This window comes from Lynx canadensis, chromosome D2 (genome assembly GCF_007474595.2).
Source record: "Lynx canadensis isolate LIC74 chromosome D2, mLynCan4.pri.v2, whole genome shotgun sequence".
NCBI classification, from domain to species: Eukaryota; Metazoa; Chordata; class Mammalia; order Carnivora; family Felidae; genus Lynx; species Lynx canadensis.
Window position 1 is genome coordinate 15,137,068 of NC_044313.2, and position 18,570 is coordinate 15,155,637.

At 34.6% G+C, this 18,570-nt stretch overlaps 1 protein-coding gene and 1 non-coding gene across 2 annotated transcripts in view; one reads left to right on the plus strand and one right to left on the minus strand.

The window, feature by feature from the left end:
- Positions 1-18,570, minus strand: part of ATRNL1 (attractin like 1) — a 789,020-nt gene that overhangs the window by 209,060 nt on the left and 561,390 nt on the right. The window lies entirely within an intron of this gene.
- TRNAQ-UUG lies at positions 10,366-10,450 on the plus strand. The gene has a single exon. It is a non-coding gene; the product is annotated as a tRNA-Gln (tRNA).

An 18,570-nucleotide genomic window follows, 5' to 3' on the forward strand; every position in this document is an offset into this window, starting at 1 on the left:
ATATCTATAAGTAGATATGCACCCAATATAGGAATACCAAATTACACAAAGCAAATATTAATAGATGTAAAGGGAGAAATTAATAGCACTATAATAATATTAGGGGACTTTAGCACCTCACTTACATCTGGATAAATCATTCATCCAGAAAATCAATAAGGAAACACCAGCCTTAAGCAATACATTAGACCAGATGAAGTTAGTAGATATATATAGAACATTCCACCCCAAAACAGCACAATACACATTCTTCTCAAGTGCACATGAAACATTCTCCAGGGTAGATCACATTTAGGCAACAAAACAAGTAAGTCTCAATAAATTTAAGAAGACCGAAATCACATCAAACATCTTTTCCAACCACAACAGTATAAAATTAGAAAACAATTACAAGAAAAAACCCATGAAATAATGACAAATATGTGGAGATCAAATAACATGTTACTGTGCAACTCTAGGGTCAAAAAAAAATCAAAGGAAAAAATTTAAAATACCTAGAGACAAAAGAAAACACAAACACAACATACCAAAATCTATGGGATGCACCAAACACGGTTCTAAGAGGAAAGTTGATAGCAACACAGGCCTGCCTCAAGAAACAAGAGAAATATCAAATAAACAATTTAACTTTTATGCCTAAAGGAATTAGAAAAAGAAGAATAAGTCCAAAGTTAATAGAAGAAAGGAAATAATAAAGATCAAGAACAAACAAATGAAATAGAGACTAAAAAGATGATAGAAAAGATCAACAAAACTAAGAGCTGGCTGTTTTAAAAGATAAACAAAATTGACAAACTTTTATCTGGTCTCACCAAAAAAAGAGGGTTCAAATAAATAAAATCAGAAATTAAAGAGTAGAAGATACAACTGATACCACAAAAATACAAAAGATTATAAGAGAATACTATGAACAATTTTATACAGCAACAATTTGGACAACCTAGAAGAAATGGATAAATTTCTAGAAACATAATCTTCCAATACTAAATCATGAAGAAGGAAAAGATCTGAATAGATTGATTACTAATAAAAAAAATTGAATCACTAATCAAAAACCTCCCAACAAATGGAAGTCCAGGACCAGATGGCTTCACTGGTGAACCTTACCAGACATTCAAAAAGATTTAATACTTATCCTTTTCAAACCCTTCCTAATAATTGAAGAGAAGGGAATGCTTCCCAACTCATTTTACAAGGCCAGCAATTCCTTGATGTCAAATACAGACAGGGACACCAACAAACAAATAAACAAACAAAACAAAACAAACAAAAAAAAACCCTACAGGCTCATATCCTTGATGAACATACATGTAAAATTCCTCAACAAAATATTAGCAAACTGAAATCATCAACACATTAAAAGGATATACACCATAATCAAGTGAGATTTATTCCAGGGATGTAAGGATAATTCAACATCTTCAAATCTATCAACCTGATATACCACATTAACAAAATGAAAAATAAAAATTATTTTGAAAAGAAAGCATTTGACATGTGAAAAGAAAGCATTTGACAAAATTCAACATACATTTATGATTTAAAACAATAACAAAGTGGGTATAGAGGTAATGTACCTCAACATAATAAAACCATCTATGACAAACCCACAGCTCATATTATACTCAACAGTGAAAAGCTGTAAGCTTTTCCTCTAAGATACATAGTATCTTAAGTCCCAACCAGAGCAATCAGTTAAAAAAAAAAAAAAAGGCATCCAAGTTTAAAGGAAGAAGAAAAATGTCCCTTTTTTTTTTGCAAATGACATGATTCTATGAATACAAAATCATAAAGATTCCATCAAAAATTATTAGAATTAATAAATAAATTCAGTAAAGCTCCAGGATACAAAATTGTTATGCAAAAGTCTGTGGTGTTTCTATACACTAATATGAACTATCAGAAAGAGAAATCAAGAAAACAATCTGGTAAATAATCACATGAAAGAGAAAAATACCTAGGAATAAAAGGCCAAAGAGATAAAAGATCTGGACACTGAAAACTATGACATTAATGAAAGAAATTGAAGATGACACAAATAAGTGGAAAGATATTGTAAGCTAACTGATTATAAGAATCAATATTGCTAAAATATCCAAACTACCCAAAGCAATCTACAGATTCAGTGCAATTCCTGTCAAAATTCCAATGGCATTTCTCACAGAACTAGAAAAAATAATTCTAAAATTTATATAAAACCACCAAAGACCCTGAATGGCCAAAAAAATCTTGAGAAAGAAGAACAAAGCTGTACGTATCACAATTCCTGATTTGAAACTGTATTACAAGCTTATAGTAATCAAAACAGTATGGTATTGCCATAAAAACAAACATATAGATTAATGGGACAGAATAAAGAATCCAGAAATAAACCCACACATATATCATCAATATATGTCAAAAGAGCCAAGAATATATAATGAGGAAAGGGTACTATTTTCAATAAATAGTACTTGGAAAACTGGAGAGGTACATACAAATGAATGAAACTGGACACCGTCTTACACCATATATAAAAATTAACTCAAAATGGGTTAAATCCTTGAATGTAAGGCCTAAAACCATAAAACTCCTAGAAGAAAACATAGGAGGTAAGTTCCTTGACAATGGTGTTAGCAGTGTTTTTTTAGATATGACTTCAAAGGCAAGGGAAACAAAAGCAAAAATAAACAAATGAGAGTACATCAAACTAAAAAGCTTCTGTGGAATGAAAGAAACCATCAACAAAATGAAAAGGCAAGTTACTGATGAGAGAGGATTTTTGGAAAGCATGTATCCAGCAAGGAGTTAATATATCCAAAATGTATAAGGAACTCCTACAGTTCAATAACAAACAAAACAAACAATCCAACTTAAAAATGGACAGAGGACTGAAAAAGACATTTTTTCCAAAGACATACAGATAGCCAACAGGCACATGAAAAGATGTTCAACAACACTAATCACCAGGGAAATGAAAATCAAAACCACAATGAGGTATCATTTTATACCTGTCAGAATGGCTATAGTTAAAAAAAAAAAAGTGTTGGCGATAATACAGAGAAAAGGAAATCCTTGTACACTGTGGTGAGAATGTAAATTTGAGCAGCCAGTATGGAAAACAGTTTCTCAAAAAAAATTAAAAATAGAACTAGTATATGATCCAGCAATTCTACTAATGGGTGTCTGTCTGAATAAAACAAAACCACTAAATCAAAAAGATGTATGTACCTTAATGTTCACTGCATCATTAGTTACAATAGCCAAGATATGGAAACAGCCCAAGTGTCCATCAATGGATAAATGGATAAAGAAACTGCCATATTTTATCTATCTAGATATATAGATAGAGAGGTAGATAGATATAATATAGATATATAGATATAGATAGATACACACTTATAGATACAGATATAATTCATACACACACACACACACACACACACACACACACACACACACATATGCAATTCTTATCCAAAGTCCAATGGAATTTCTCAAAGAACTAGAACAAATAATTCTAAAATTTATATAAAACCATGAAACACCCCAAATGGCCAAAACATTCTCAAGAAAGAAGAACAAACTTGGAAGTATCCCACTCCCTGATTTCATATATATACAAACATATATATGTATGTATTCATATATAACTGAACACTTAACTAATGTAAACCTAGAGGGTTTTATGCTATTAAATAAGTCAGATAAAGGCTAATTCTGCATGATTTCATTTCACTTATATGTGGAATCTGAAAAACTAAAGAAATAAACAAAACAAAATAAGACCCAGACTCATAAAGAAAGAGAACAGATTGGTGGTTGCAAGATGGAGTGGGTTTGTGGGGATGAAATGAGTGAAAGTAATCAAGAAGTACAAACTTCCAGTTATAAAATATATAGGTCACGGAGATATACAACATGGGGAATATAGTCTATAATATTATAACAGTTTTGTGTAGTGACAGATGATAAGTAGACTTATTGCGGTGATCATTTCACAATGTATACAAATGTCAAATCACTATGCTGTACACCTGTAATAATATTGTATACAAATTATATCTCAAAGCAGTAAAATGGAAGTAGTAAAATATTAGTGTACAGTTTTAAAAAACTGAACATTGATGTAAATACCACCCAATTCAAGAAATAGAACATTGCCAGGATCCCAGAAGATCTCATGTGTCCTTTCCCATCTTAACCTCTTCCCCTTTTTGTTTTTTTAATTTTTTTTAACGTTTATTTATTTTTGAGACAGAGAGAGACAGAGCATGAACGGGGGAGGGGCAGAGAGAGAGGGAGACACAGAATCCGAAGCAGGCTCCAGGCTCTGGGCCATCAGCCCAGAGCCCGACGCGGGGCTCGAACTCAAGGACCGGGAGATCGTGACCTGAGCTGAAGTCGGACGCTTAACCCACTGCGCCACCCAGGCGCCCCCCCTCTTCACCTTTTTGATGAGAACACTATCTACTTAGGGAAACAGTTTCTTGCTTTTCTTCATATAATTTTTATAGTTCATTCATTTTCATTGTTATAAAGTATTCTACCAAATGTTTACACAAGAATATATCCATTCCACTGTTGATAGGTATTTGGGTTGTTTGAATCACTTCCTGTTTAGGACTATTATAAACAAGGCAGTTATGAACATCTCCCTGTGCATGTGAGCACTCATTTCCCTAAATGAAAGTTTCCTAAAGTTTGTTAAATTTTTCCAGATCATTCTTTGATGTAGGTGAGGAGGGGACTGTCTTATGTGTTGCAGGATGTTTAACAGCATCCATGGCTTTCACTCACTAGATGCCAGTGGCATGCTCACCATTGTGAAAGCCAAGAATGTCTCCAGATGTTCCCAAATGTTACTTAAGAGGCAAAATTGTCCCAGTTAAGAATCACCATTCCAAGGTAAATAACGAGGAGCAGAATTGCTGGTTTGTGTATTTTTAGATTTGCTACATAGGGCCAAACTGTTCTCCAAAGTACTTGCAGCAGAAGTAACATCAAGGATTTAGCATAATAAGGAGTTCCAAGTATTGGTCCCTTGTAAGACATGGTCTCTCTAGCAAGAATTAAGCTGATAAAAATGGACAGAGTCAACTTTTTTGAAACTCTGGAATCTAATCGAAAACTATGTCTATCAAGGAGTGCTTAATGAAGAAAGAAGCCATTGAAATTGGTAAGAAGCATTGTATGGTTTTTGGTTACCTGACTAGCATTCTCTATTCCTGTGGACAATGGCCCGTGTTCCTGGTGCTAGGAAAAGCAATATAGACCTTGTTCTCAAAAACCGATCAGCTGACTCCCTAAGGAGTCACACAGAGACTGTCAACACAGAGACTGACCTTCATTTTGCCCCTCTATGTGGAATGGTTTCTGGGTGACATCTGATGGAAACATTTAAAGATATATGCTACCCATTGTTGCCTGGGGCATGGAATAAAGGATGAGGCAAACAGCAGACAGACCCAAAAAGCCTAAGTATGAGGAGGCTGAGGAAAGAAGATTCTTGGGAGAACTGTGAAGAGCTCTGAAGTATGCAGGAGAAGCTGGAGTGCAACGTGCATGACTAGGTTTGGACCCATGCTCAGAAAAGACTTTTGTCTTTTGAGACAAAATTAAAAAAGCAGGAGGTGAAGGCTAAGGCAGAGTTGTAGGTAGCTTGGCTTAAGCACTGAAAAAATATCCTAGCTCAGAGCCAATATGCAAAGACCAAGGGGGTTGGTTTTTTGTTTTTTCTCTTTTATTTATTTATTTATTTATTTATTTAATAAATATGTAATTTAGTCAAATTGGTTTCCATACAACACCCAGTGCTCATCCCAACAGGTGCCCTCCTCAATGCCCATCACCCACTTTCCCCTCCCTACTATCCCCCATCAACCCTCAGTTGATTCTCAGTTTTTAAGAGTCTCTTATGGTTTGCCTCTCTCCCTCTCTTTTTTTTTCTTCCCCTCCCCCATGGTCTTCTGTTAAGTTTCTCAGGATCCACATAAGAGTGAAAACATGGTATCTGTCTTTCTTTATATGACTTATTTCATTTAGCATAACACTCTCCACTTCCATCCACGTTGCTACAAAAGGCCATATTTTATTCTTTCTCGTTGCCAAGTCGTATTCCATTGTGTATATAAACCACAATTTCTTTATCCATTTATCAGTTGATAGGACATTTAGGCTCTTTCCATAATTTGGCTATTGTTGAAAGTGCTGCTATAAACATTGGGGTACAAGTGCCCCTATGCATCAGCACTCCATGGGTAAATTCCTAGCAGTGCTATTGCTTGGTCATAGGGTAGATCTATCTTTAATTTTTTGAGGAACCTCCACACTGTTTTCCAGAGCGGCTGCACCAGTTTACATTCCCACCAACTGACTGGTGACTACTGAGATAACAGTACAGAGACTTCAGTGAGCATACATGACAAGGAATAAAAACTTTGTAAAATTAGTTTGGAGAAGCCACTAAACATATGGACAATAGCAGCCCTTAGCAATCAACAACAGAAAGCCCTATGGAGAGAGAGCAAATCTATAGGATAGGGTAGATTAGTGATTATTTAGGGCCAGGGGAGTTAAGGAGGGACGACAAAGATGATAGCTAAAGGGTACAAAGTTTCTTTTTAAGTGGACTAAACAGTCTAAAACTGGCTGTGGTAATGACCACACATATCTGTGAATATCTAAAAACCACTGAACTGCACAGTTTAAATTAGTGAAATGCATGGTGTGTGAATTATATCTCAATAACGCTGTTTTAAAAATAAATAAGAATAAAAATTATAAGCTGTCATTTTCTAAGTCAGTAAAGAAATTAGAAAGTAAAGTGGTTACAGACTGATTTGAATGATTAACTGCTTAAATTTAAATGTTTTCCTGTTGTTAGAACCTGTCAATATAAATTATTGGTAGTTACTTTCTACAGTATGGAGTAATTTTTTAATTATACTTTTATATAGTATTTTTGAGATGCTTGTCTTTAGATGGGATGTAAAAGCACCCTTTTTCCCCAACTCATGTTTTAATCAAGAGAAATTGAGTAAATAGTAAATTTCAGTCCCCCAAGCTGATCCTAAATAAAGAATTTATAAATCCTGACTTGTTTTCTCAGATACTGAGTTCTATACCACTGTGTCATTTGTTTTCACATTAAGTGACTATCCTATCAATGAATCCTTAACCTTGAACTTTCAGTATTACTTACGAAGTACTAGATTTTCTGCAATTAATATGTCTCATCTATATATTTTCAACGACATCATGGATGAGGTCACACAAATCTTAGCAAATCTGCCAAAGACCAAGCAGACTTTGTGAAGAAGTCAGCAGTGTGGTCTGAGTCAGGTTGAGTACAACTCTCAGACCTAATGATATATCTACTGAGAGTTTTAAAAATAGGAGGGAAGAAGAAAATTGAGGGTTTTTTGTTTTGTCTGTTTTGTTTTTTAAATTCCTTTTTCCGAACTGCAAGGGTCCTTCTTGCTGAGAGGTTGGGGCATTTCAACTGCCAGGTGTCTTACACAAAGTAGGTGCTCAAAAAAAATTTCAGCGAATAAATGAATGCTGCTGATTTCTTCATACAAAACTTGGATACTCTTTCATTACTGTGATCGTACACACTTAAAAGATAATGCTTTGATGGAAGAGAGAGAAAACAGCCTTCTGGGCAAGCTTCCTTGAAATCTCCATCCCCTTAGGAAAGGGAAAACAAGAGGGAAAGAAATGTTCACTATTGAGCTCATTCTTTTTTCTAGGTATTGTGCTAGGTATTTTCCCAATTTTGGCTCATTTAATTACCATGACAATCCTGAGGTAGTCATTCCTGTGTCTGTTTTAGTTTAAGGAAGCAAAGCACAAAGAACTGAATTAACCTACCAACACAAACATAAGAGAAAAGAGGTGGGATTTATAGCAAAGCCTGTCTGACTCCAAAGCTTATTCTAATATGCCACTCTTTTCTTAAAACAAAAACACAACAAGCAGCAAGCAGCAGCAACAACAACACCAAAAACTGTGCTTTCATTTTGTCTATCTCTTTAATTCTAAGTCACTTCAATTCTTTTTTGAAAATCGAACACAAAACAACCACCACCACTACCACCACCACCACCACAACAACAATTTTGTCAAAAAGGACATTGTTCTTCATTCTCATTAGCCCAAATGAAGAATTGTCAGCAGTATTTAACAGGGTAAAATTATTTATGGTTTTTGTGTTTTATCAACACACACATCTATATACATACATACACAGAGGTAGAGATCACCAAGTACTACATCCTTTTTCCTAAGTCAAGTCACATACTATCAATGAATGCATGTTTCTGCTTATCTCACCCAAGTCTGTGTGTCTTCACCACCCTTCAAATTTTTCTGTTAGGACACAGCAAAAGGTACCCACAAAACAGGCAAACTAACAAAGTATAATTATGGTCTTCTTTAATATATATTTTAATATTACTTGAGGCCAATTTCAAGCACTTCAAATAATCTATTATTATAACAAAGGTTTTTCTAATAAATACAGCCTTTTGCTATCATTTTCAGCTTTCTTTTGATAATGTGAATTGATTTTTTTAAAAGAGCTCCAAACGCACGGTCTTTGAAACTCTATCTCAAATAGGTCAGAGTCTTACTTCCCTAGTTGTGCTGTATGGCATGAAAGGCTGCCTGTGTTTTCTCATGATTTTACTCCTTGGGGGACCGCCCATGGATCATTTCTCTTAGTAAAAAAAGAATCCATTGACTGAGCCTATCCTAAAGCTAACAAACTGAGCTTTCCAGGGGGAAACAACAGCAAATTGAGTACAGCTATTGACCAGCCGTCTGTAGTTAAAAATACAACAAACTATACCTTGTCCAATTTATTCTTGAATTACTGGTCATTTTCATGCTCTGCTGGCATTACTTACTACTTGATAACCTTTCAGACAAGTGGAACAAAAAATTCCAGCTACTATCTTCTGTTTTTGTCATCTTGCATCCAATATATAAGACATGCATTTCCTTTATGCATAGATAGCAAGAAACTGTAATGTTATGTATAATAGATACATGTTTTGTTATGAAAGAAAGGTGTTTAAAATTGAATAGTTTCATTATACTAATGATGACACAACATTTATATTTATCTTTTTTAATCAAGCGTAATAGGATAACAGAAAATGATATGCACTAAAAAGTAATAAACATAAATTACAAATCATTTTATTTTATTTTATGAGGAGAGAGAGAGAGAGAGAGAGAGAGAGAGAGAGAGAGAGAGAGAAAGTGTGGGCAAACAGGGGAGGGACAGAGGGAGAGAGAGAGAATTTTAAGCAGGCTCCACACCCATTGTGGGACCCAATGCAGTGCTTGATCTCATGACCGTGAGATCATGACCTGGGCCAAAATCAAGAGTCAGACTCTTAACCAAGTGAGCCACCCAGCCTCCTAATTTATTCAGAACTTGAAAAGCTTCTAGACATGTTATTTAGGTATGTTGGAAATTAGTTTGGAATTATTTTAATTTAAAATTCAACATCAAGGGTGCCTTGGTTGGTTAAGCCTCAGGAGTCTTGATTTCGGCTCAGGTCATGATCTCACGGTTCTGAGGTTGAGACCTCCATCTGGCTCTGTGCTGACAGCGTGGAGCCTGCCTGAGGTTCTCTCTCTCCCTCTCTGTCCCTCCCCCACTTGCACATATGCACTCTCTTTCAAAATAAATAAACATTAAAAAATAAAATTCAGTGGAAAAATATAAAAAAATATTTTTCATTCATATACTGCTTTTTAGGAAGAAAATGTCATGTAATTATTTTCAAAAATCTATGAGATGATATTAAATGCACTAGAGCTAAAATAAAAGTAAATGTTTTTCCTCCAAAAATTTACTTAATATTTGTAAAATAAAAAAAATGAAAACCAAAACACAAACATATTTAGTACAAATTTGGCTTTTTTTTGATAAAAAGAATAGGGCGATGAGCAATGTTTGTGGAAAGCATTAACTGAATAAATCATATGTGATAGGTAAATGGAAAACATCTCATATATATTCACATTTATTATGACTAAAATACACATTTTTATTTCTTTAAAGTTCTTTCAGAACAATTTCATATGTTCACAATTAGAAAATCTTATTTATGTAAAGTTACTGACTACATCATAAAATACCTTAGAAATCTCTCTCTTTACTTTTCGTATATAAAACATAACATACTAATCAGAACATACCTAATTAGAACTTTGCTAGGCTAACATTTAGGGCAGTGGTTCTCACTGGTTTTCACTTGGTCTCACTCATTCATTCTTACAAATGTCCTCTGTGCCCTGATTCACATTTTCTGCATGTGGATGACCAGTTGTTCCAGCACCATTTATTGAAAAGACTATCTTTGGGGCGCCTGGGTGGCTCAGTCGGTTGAGTGTCTGACTTTGGCTCAGGTCATGATTTCATGGTTTGTGGGTTCGAGCCCCACATTGGGCTCTGTACTGACAGCTCAGAGCCTGGAGCCTGCTTCGGATTCTGTGTCTTCCTCTCTCTCTGTTCCTCCCCTGCTCTCACTCTGTATCTCTCTCACTCTCTCAAAACTAAAGATTAAAAAAAAATTTTTGAAAAGACTATCTTTGCTGCATTGCATTGCCTTTGCTCCTTTGTTAAAGGTCAATTGACTATATTTATGTGGGTCTATTTCTGGACTCTCTATTACATTCCACTGATACAATTGTGTATTCTTTTGCCAATTATACAATGTCTTCGTTACTGTAGCTTTGTAGTAAGTCTTGGAGTTGGGTAGTTTCAGGCCTCCAACTTTGTTTTTCAATATTCTGTTGGTTATTCTGGGTCTTTTGCCTTTCCACACAAAGAATCAGAATAATCAGTCTGTCAATATCTATAAAATAACCTCCTGGAATTTTGATTGGGATTGCTTTTAACCTACAGATCAAGTCGGGAAGAACTGACATCTTAACGTATTGATTCTTCCTATCCATGGACACAGAATATCTTTCCATTTACTTCTTTTTTTTTATTTTGTTCCTCAGAGTTTTATAGTTTCCCTCATGCAGATCTTGTACATATTTTGTTAGATTTATACCTAAGTATTTCATTTTGAGCAGTAGTAGTGTAAATAGTATTGTATCTTTTATTTCACATTCCACTTATTCATTGCTGGTATATAGGAAAGCACCTGACTTTTGTACATTAACCTTGCATCTTTAAATCTGGCTATAATTGTTTATCATTCTAGGAATATTTTTGTTGATTCTTTTGGATATTCTGCACAATCATGTCATGTATGAATATAGTTTCATTTCTTTCTTCCCAATCTGTATACCTTTATTTCCTTTTCTTGTCATATTGCATTGCTACAACTTCCAGTACAATGTTGAAAATGAGTAGTGATAAGGGGACCTCCCTACCTTGTACTTATTCTTAGTGGGAATGCTTCAAGTTTCTCACCATTAAGCATTATGTTAGCTGTAGGTTTTTTGCAGTATTCTTCATCAAGTTGACGAAGTTGTTCTTAATTTACTGAGAGTTTTTATGTAAGTTGTACAGGTAAAATAGTCTAACGCTTATTTCCCTTTACTTTCCAATTTCAAAAAATTACTTGCTAGCATTCTCCAAACACGATGATTTTTATTATCCTTATAAATGCATAACTTTTAACATTTCTGATGTGTTTCAATTAGTCATAGTAATAATTTTTGTTAATATTAGTTAATTTTTCAAATTTTACTCTCTTTGAACTATGAGAATGTCTTCAAATTGGCTCCTCAGTTCTTCCAATGACAAAAAAGCCTTTGATGGCTTCTTTGTGTTTTGCTTGTCCCAGACCTGTAATCAGACATTTCTCTAAGGATGCCTGATGGGGAATGGTATTTAGAGATCTCATTCTGGATATAAGAGGTGTATATTGCTACTGGGTTGGTCACTGTCCTAGGAAATTTCAGGTAACACAGCTCAGTGTCATAAATTTATTCCCAGAGAGGCAGACTCTCTGGAAGATGGAGTTCTTATGAACTTAAAAAAAAAAAAAGAAAGGGAAAGTAAGGAATCCTGATTGGATAGAGGGAAAGGGATAAACTGTGATGCAGACCCATGTGGAGATCTGCAGCAAGAATAGTTTTTTCGATAATCAAGTTGGGCCAAAGGGTCAGGTTTTTATACCTCTTCAAGGATCGGTTCCTTTATACTTGTTGCCCTGGGAAGCATCAGGACCTTGGGCAAGGCAGCTCTCTGTTTTTATGGTAATCCCCGAAAAAGCTGATATCTGAGGGTAGTCAACAGCATTCCAAGAAGCATGGCAACACATCTTCAGTAAAGGGGGATCTGTGTAAAATATCAATGCGCCCTCCCTACAGAGAATTTTTTTAAAGATAAAAAATATACCATGAATTCATGGTGATATTACCAACTGAAATTAAGTTTTTTTACTTAACTTCTTTGAGTTTTTTTAAATCTTTTTTCTCTTACATTAAAAATCTTGATACCTAATGACATTGATAATTACTTTTATGCTACAGTATAATTTAAATATAAATTATACATTCTATCTGAAAATACAATTAATAAAAATTTATTTCTTTGTTTTTTTTTTGTCAAAAGAGTATAATCCCACTAAGGATATATAATAAGGCTGTACATTAAAAAAATCACTTGAAATAGTTCTCTCTGTGTGATTTTGCCACTGACTCAATCTCTATTTAAGTCAATGGGGGAGTGGGCTCTTTCTCATTTTTATTTAATTATGCTTTGTAATTTTAAGACATTTTTATGGTTCCAGGGTCAGATCTACAAAACAAAGTACACTTCAGTATACCATCCATCCTTGTTCCCTTCATGCTATTCCCTTTTCATCCCTATCAATAACCAGCAAACATACATACATGCCCTTTAGTTTTTAAAAGAAAATATGTGTGTATTTATTTATACTTATATTCTCCTCCTTATTAGCTCAATAGTAAGATACTAAATATACATCTATTCTACCTTGCTACTTGCACTTAACAATATTGCCTGAGATCATTTCATAGGAAAATATGGGAACACTATTTTTAATGACTGAATAGTACAATGTTGTATCACACTTAATTCAACCACTCCACTATTGATGGATATATGGACTGTTACCAGTCATTTTTGCTATTACAAATAGTGCTGCAGTAGCTTCCTGGATATTTTTTCATGTTTTTGACAGTGGCAGAGAAGGGTTTGCAGGATCGAAGGGTAAGTATATACATATAAATATAGCAAAATTATCCTCCAAAGCCACTATACAATTTCCATACCCAAAAAGATATGAAAGTGCCTGTTTGCTCACAACCTTCCTCTTAGAGAACTGTATTAGTTGGCTATTGATACAGTAACAAGTTACTACAAATGTAGTAGATTAAAATAATATAAATTTATTACCTTATGGTTCTGGAAATCAGAAGTCAAAAAATAAGTCTCACTGGGCTAAAATCAAGATGTCAACAGGACTGTATTCCTTCCAGAGGCTCCAGAGAATTTGTTTCCTTGTCTTTTCCATTTCAAGAACTCTCCACATTCCTTGCTTTGTGGTCTCTTTCTGTTTTGAAAGCCAGAAATCACCTCTCTGACCTTTCTTTCCCTCATCCCATTCCTCTGACTGACTCTGTTGCCTCTTCTTTCACTAATAAGGTAAAGATCTTTGTAATTACATTAAGTCTGTTTGGATAATCCAGAGTCATCTTCGAATCTCCTAATCCTCAATTTGATCATATCTACAAAGTCCCTTTTGCCATGTGACATTGGGAATTATGATGTAGACACCTTTGGGGTCAATATTCTACCTACCACAAGTATGTTGTCAATCTTTCAGATTTTTTACAATCTTACTGACAATCAATGATGATCTCAGTTCATTTTAATAACATTTTTTATTATGAGTAAATTTGAACATATCTTCCCATGTTCTATGCCTTTTGAATTTTTTCCCCTGTGAGCTGTTTATATCTTTTGCCCGTTTTTTGTAGAGTTGTTGGATTTTTATTTCCCTTTCATTTTTTTTTATTTTTATTTCTGTATTCTGAGAGAGAGGGAGAGGGAACATGTACACGTGAGCAGGGAAGGGGCAGAGAGAGAAGGAGAGAGAGAATCTCATGCAGGCTCCAGACTCTCAGAGTAGAGCTTGACGTGGGGTTCAGACTCATGAGCTGTAAGATCATGACCTGAGCCAAAATCAAGAGTTGGATGCTTAACTGACTGAGCCAACCAGGAGCCCCTCCCTTTAATTTTAGAAGTTCTTTATGTTCTAGGTATATCAGTCGTCTGTCCATGATATAAACTTCAAATATTTTCACATATTTTATTTTACCTTTTAAGATTGGGGGCCATGGAAAATTTTTAATATTTCTTATAAAGTCACTTTATTAATCTTTTCCCTTGTTGCTTCTATATTTTGAGTCATAGGAAATTTTTGGCCACTCTGAGGCTATAGAGCAATTCACCTTTGTTTTTTTTCTAGTAATATATGCCATTTACTGAGAAGCCCATTTTTTCCGCACTGATTCATATGCGCCACTTTCTATATGCTAAATTTCCATAGATCTATATCTATATTTTTAATTCTATTTTTTATCTTTCTTTTTATTATATCTCTTCCCAATATAATAATTACTTGTACTTGGAAAACAGTCCACCAACAACAAGTCAATTAAAATCAATGACTGAAATTAGAGTATTTTGTTATGTATTCATATATCTTCCCCACTAGAATTTGAGGTGGTTGGGTAGTATTATTACTCACTTTTATTTCCCTAGTGTCTGTCAGTGTTTCTTGCACCATGACAATAATCAATAAATCATTATTTTAAATGTATAAATGAAAATCTTGGACAGTAAGTCTGTTAGAATACTGTATGTTTGGATAGCAAACATGTTTGAGTTTGCCATCTAGATGCAGCAAACCTTAACTGACCCAACAAAAACTGTGAATGATGGACAGAGAGGGTATTTCTGACCTGTATTATATAAACGAGGAACTTAAAGCTCAGAAACGTCTAAGTTACTTTCTGGAGGTCACGTACACATAAGTAAAAAGTAGAACTAAAACTGAAATTAAGTTTTCTGACTTCAAACTTAATGTTCTTAGTGTTAGAGGTAAAATGATTACACTATTGGTCTTGATTTCATTCCTCTTTATTTCTCTTTCGATTCCAAAAAAACATTCATCTGAGAGATGTACATGTTACTAAGGTCTAAAACCGATTAATAATGAGCTGAACAAGCTATTCTCCACCAAAAGGAATGCATGAGAGCTGAAATACCATTTTCAAAATCTCAGTCTTAAACATCATTTTAAGAGGGATAATACTAATTACAAGTCTGAAGGTGATAATTAGGTTTAAAAAACATAGTTTTTTATTCAACACTGCAACTGTTTATCTGTCTTTTACCATTTCTATACTTCACTTTTTTATTGTGTATGAAGACTAATTTTTATTAGTTTTAAAAATTTATATATGAGGGGCGCCTGGGTGGCGCAGTCGGTTAAGCGTCCGACTTCAGCCAGGTCACGATCTCGCGGTCCGTGAGTTCGAGCCCCGCGTCAGGCTCTGGGCTGATGGCTCAGAGCCTGGAGCCTGTTTCCGATTCTGTGTCTCCCTCTCTCTCTGCCCCTCCCCCGTTCATGCTCTGTCTCTCTCTGTCCCAAAAATAAATAAACGTTGAAAAAAAAATTTAAAAAAAAAATTATATATGAATCTATATGTTAAGATTGTTGTTAACAGGACAAAAATAAATGAACAAGAAGAAAAACAGCTTTCCTTATTTTGGAATTGTTGGTTCATTGTTTCCAGTGATAAAGAAGGAAAGAAAATAAAATAAGTATGATAAAAAACAGATATGAAATATTAAGAATATGGTTGAAATCCACTATGTTCTTACATTTAAAAAGTGTAAGATCTGTTAAGCAAAGTTTCTCCACTAATATGGTACTATATTTTAGTTTGTTACACAACATATTAACTAGCTGATTAATTTAAGAACATCGACTTTGCCTTTGAGATCTGTGGTTCACCTTGAAAGATTTTCTGTAATATTTGTAATTTAAATCAGTCTAATTTTTTATTATATTTAAAATCATCATAGATGCTAATAAATTACCTTATACATTTTATTGTTACTCTATAATTCTATCATTTAAATATGTATTATGTAAGCTAAAATATATTTGCATTTAATAAATGAACATTCTGAATCTAGATGGAATGCTCATTTCCAGAATTAAGGTTCCTAAGGGATAAAATGAAATTTCTGCTTGTGGAAGCTAAACATAATGCTGTATAATCGATTGGTTCACTTAAAGGCATCGGCCATGCTCCCTGTGATGATAGATTAAGTAAATATGAGAGTAGACAGCGCAAACATTATGAGTATTTTACAGCATATTGTAGTAAGGACTATGAAAATTGGTCATGCTCTAGAGCAAGCAATATGGATGGAAATGCTTTATTAGAAATATATTTATAAGGGAATTGAGAAAAAATGCTTATATTAATTATATAATTGGTAAATAAATGGTGATATATGGGGTGAATTAAAACCAAAAGAACCTAGGCTTTTCCAGAAGCAGAAAAGAGTTCCAAACCTCTAAAAATAGCCAAAATTATCATACAGGCTTATTCTTTTTTTTTTAAATTGTTTTTCAACGTTTTTATTTATTTTTGGGACAGAGAGAGACAGAGCATGAACGGGGGAGGGGCAGAGACAGAGGGAGACACAGAATCGGAAACAGGCTCCAGGCTCCGAGCCATCAGCCCAGAGCCTGACGCGGGGCTCGAACACACGGACCGCGAGATCGTGACCTGGCTGAAGTCGGACGCTTAACCGACTGCGCCACCCAGGCGCCCCCAGGCTTATTCTTTATGCAAAGAAAAATCTGCATTTGCACATGAAATGTGAAAATTCAAAGTGAACAAGAAGAAACTATAATCCCTAACAATTTACAACAGGAAGACAAAAATGATGCAGCCGATGACTAACACTAAACACTAAGTGGATTATAAATCAGATGAGCAGGATGCCCTCTTATCCTTCCTTAATTGTATAAAACAGCCTTGAAGCTTCAGGATAGGGAACTGTGCTGCCAGGCAGCTTGCCTAGGCATAGGATTCTGTGTTAAACCACACCAGGAGCACCTTGATAACACTGTACTGTTCACAACTCACAGGTTTGACCAACAAAGTTAGTAGGACAGCTAGCATAGGAGTGCTTGCAGGTTTAGGGGCGAGCCAGCAGTAAACAGATAAAATAAATAGCTATCAATGGAGACTTTTTTCTTCGGATCTTACTGTTCTTCTGATCTTACTGTATACTGTGTATACAGAGATACGCACAAGTCCTTTCTTTCTCTACCACTGTAAAGTCAAAAACAAGGGCATGTGTAATACAACACATACAATGATACCGCACTTGAGTCATATTTATTACATGTCTTGGTTAAAATCAGACCCCCCCAGTAACCACTGGATGATCTTCAAGTAATTTGAATCTATTCCCAACGTTACCACTGAGTTACTGATCCAGTTTTCACACCTGCAAGACCAACATCTTGATTCTCTTTCTTATGTTAACAAAGATGAGGTAAGAACACGTAAGATGAAATGCTTTCAACTATTTGGAAAAATGAAGCACTACAGAAATGGAAGGTATTCGAACTGCAGCTGAAAGATCCACAGGATCATCATCCGAGTACCAGTCTGGGAAATGAATGAAAGTGAATTTGAACCCAAGGCTGTTATCAATGGAGGACGACATGACACAGTAAGAAAAGGCTATAGGCTGTATTTCCTTTCCTTTCTATCTGTGATAACTATGTTCCTTATCAAAGTGAATACCAACTCCTACTTCTCATTAAGGCTGTCATGTTTTTCACAGTCTCATCTGCCTTATAATTGAAATTCTTATTTTAACAGCATTATCTTAATGTTATTGCTAGCTATGGAATGTCTTGTGAAGAGAGCAACATTAAAGTTAATTTGGCCCTACATCTTTGGTAATGGATACTGTCTGGAACATAATAAACTACAGAGACTCATACTTGGACTGAAATATGTCAAGGTTACTTCCCCAATTATTGTAGTTAGTCATAGGTGGTCCCTAACATGGTTGCTTATCATTCCTCACATCTGACTAATCTCACATCGCTCATGGTCTTTTTTGTTAGAGTGGCATTAATCAGGATTCCTAATGATGCGAAGTTCCTTTTCCTTTTTTATTCTTAATTAAAATGGGTTATGTACTTCATTTGAGAAATGAAGAAATGAGAAAAATTAGATCAGTACTATAATAGGAATTAAGAAAGTATCCTAGGATTATACTCAATGTATAATTTTAAAAATATAACATACTAAGTAAAAAAATACATCAAATGGCCTATATTGTTAACTTTAGTAGCACCTTTAATTAAGCAAAATCTGCAGTTGTTTTAATTTGAGGTCTATACAACGCTATTAAAGAAACTATATATACGATATGCCAATGAAACAAAACAATTTCACTTAATGAGTTTTTATTTCTATTCAGGTGTGATGATTTCCCATTGCTTATTGAATAAATGCCTGTAATAATATAACTAG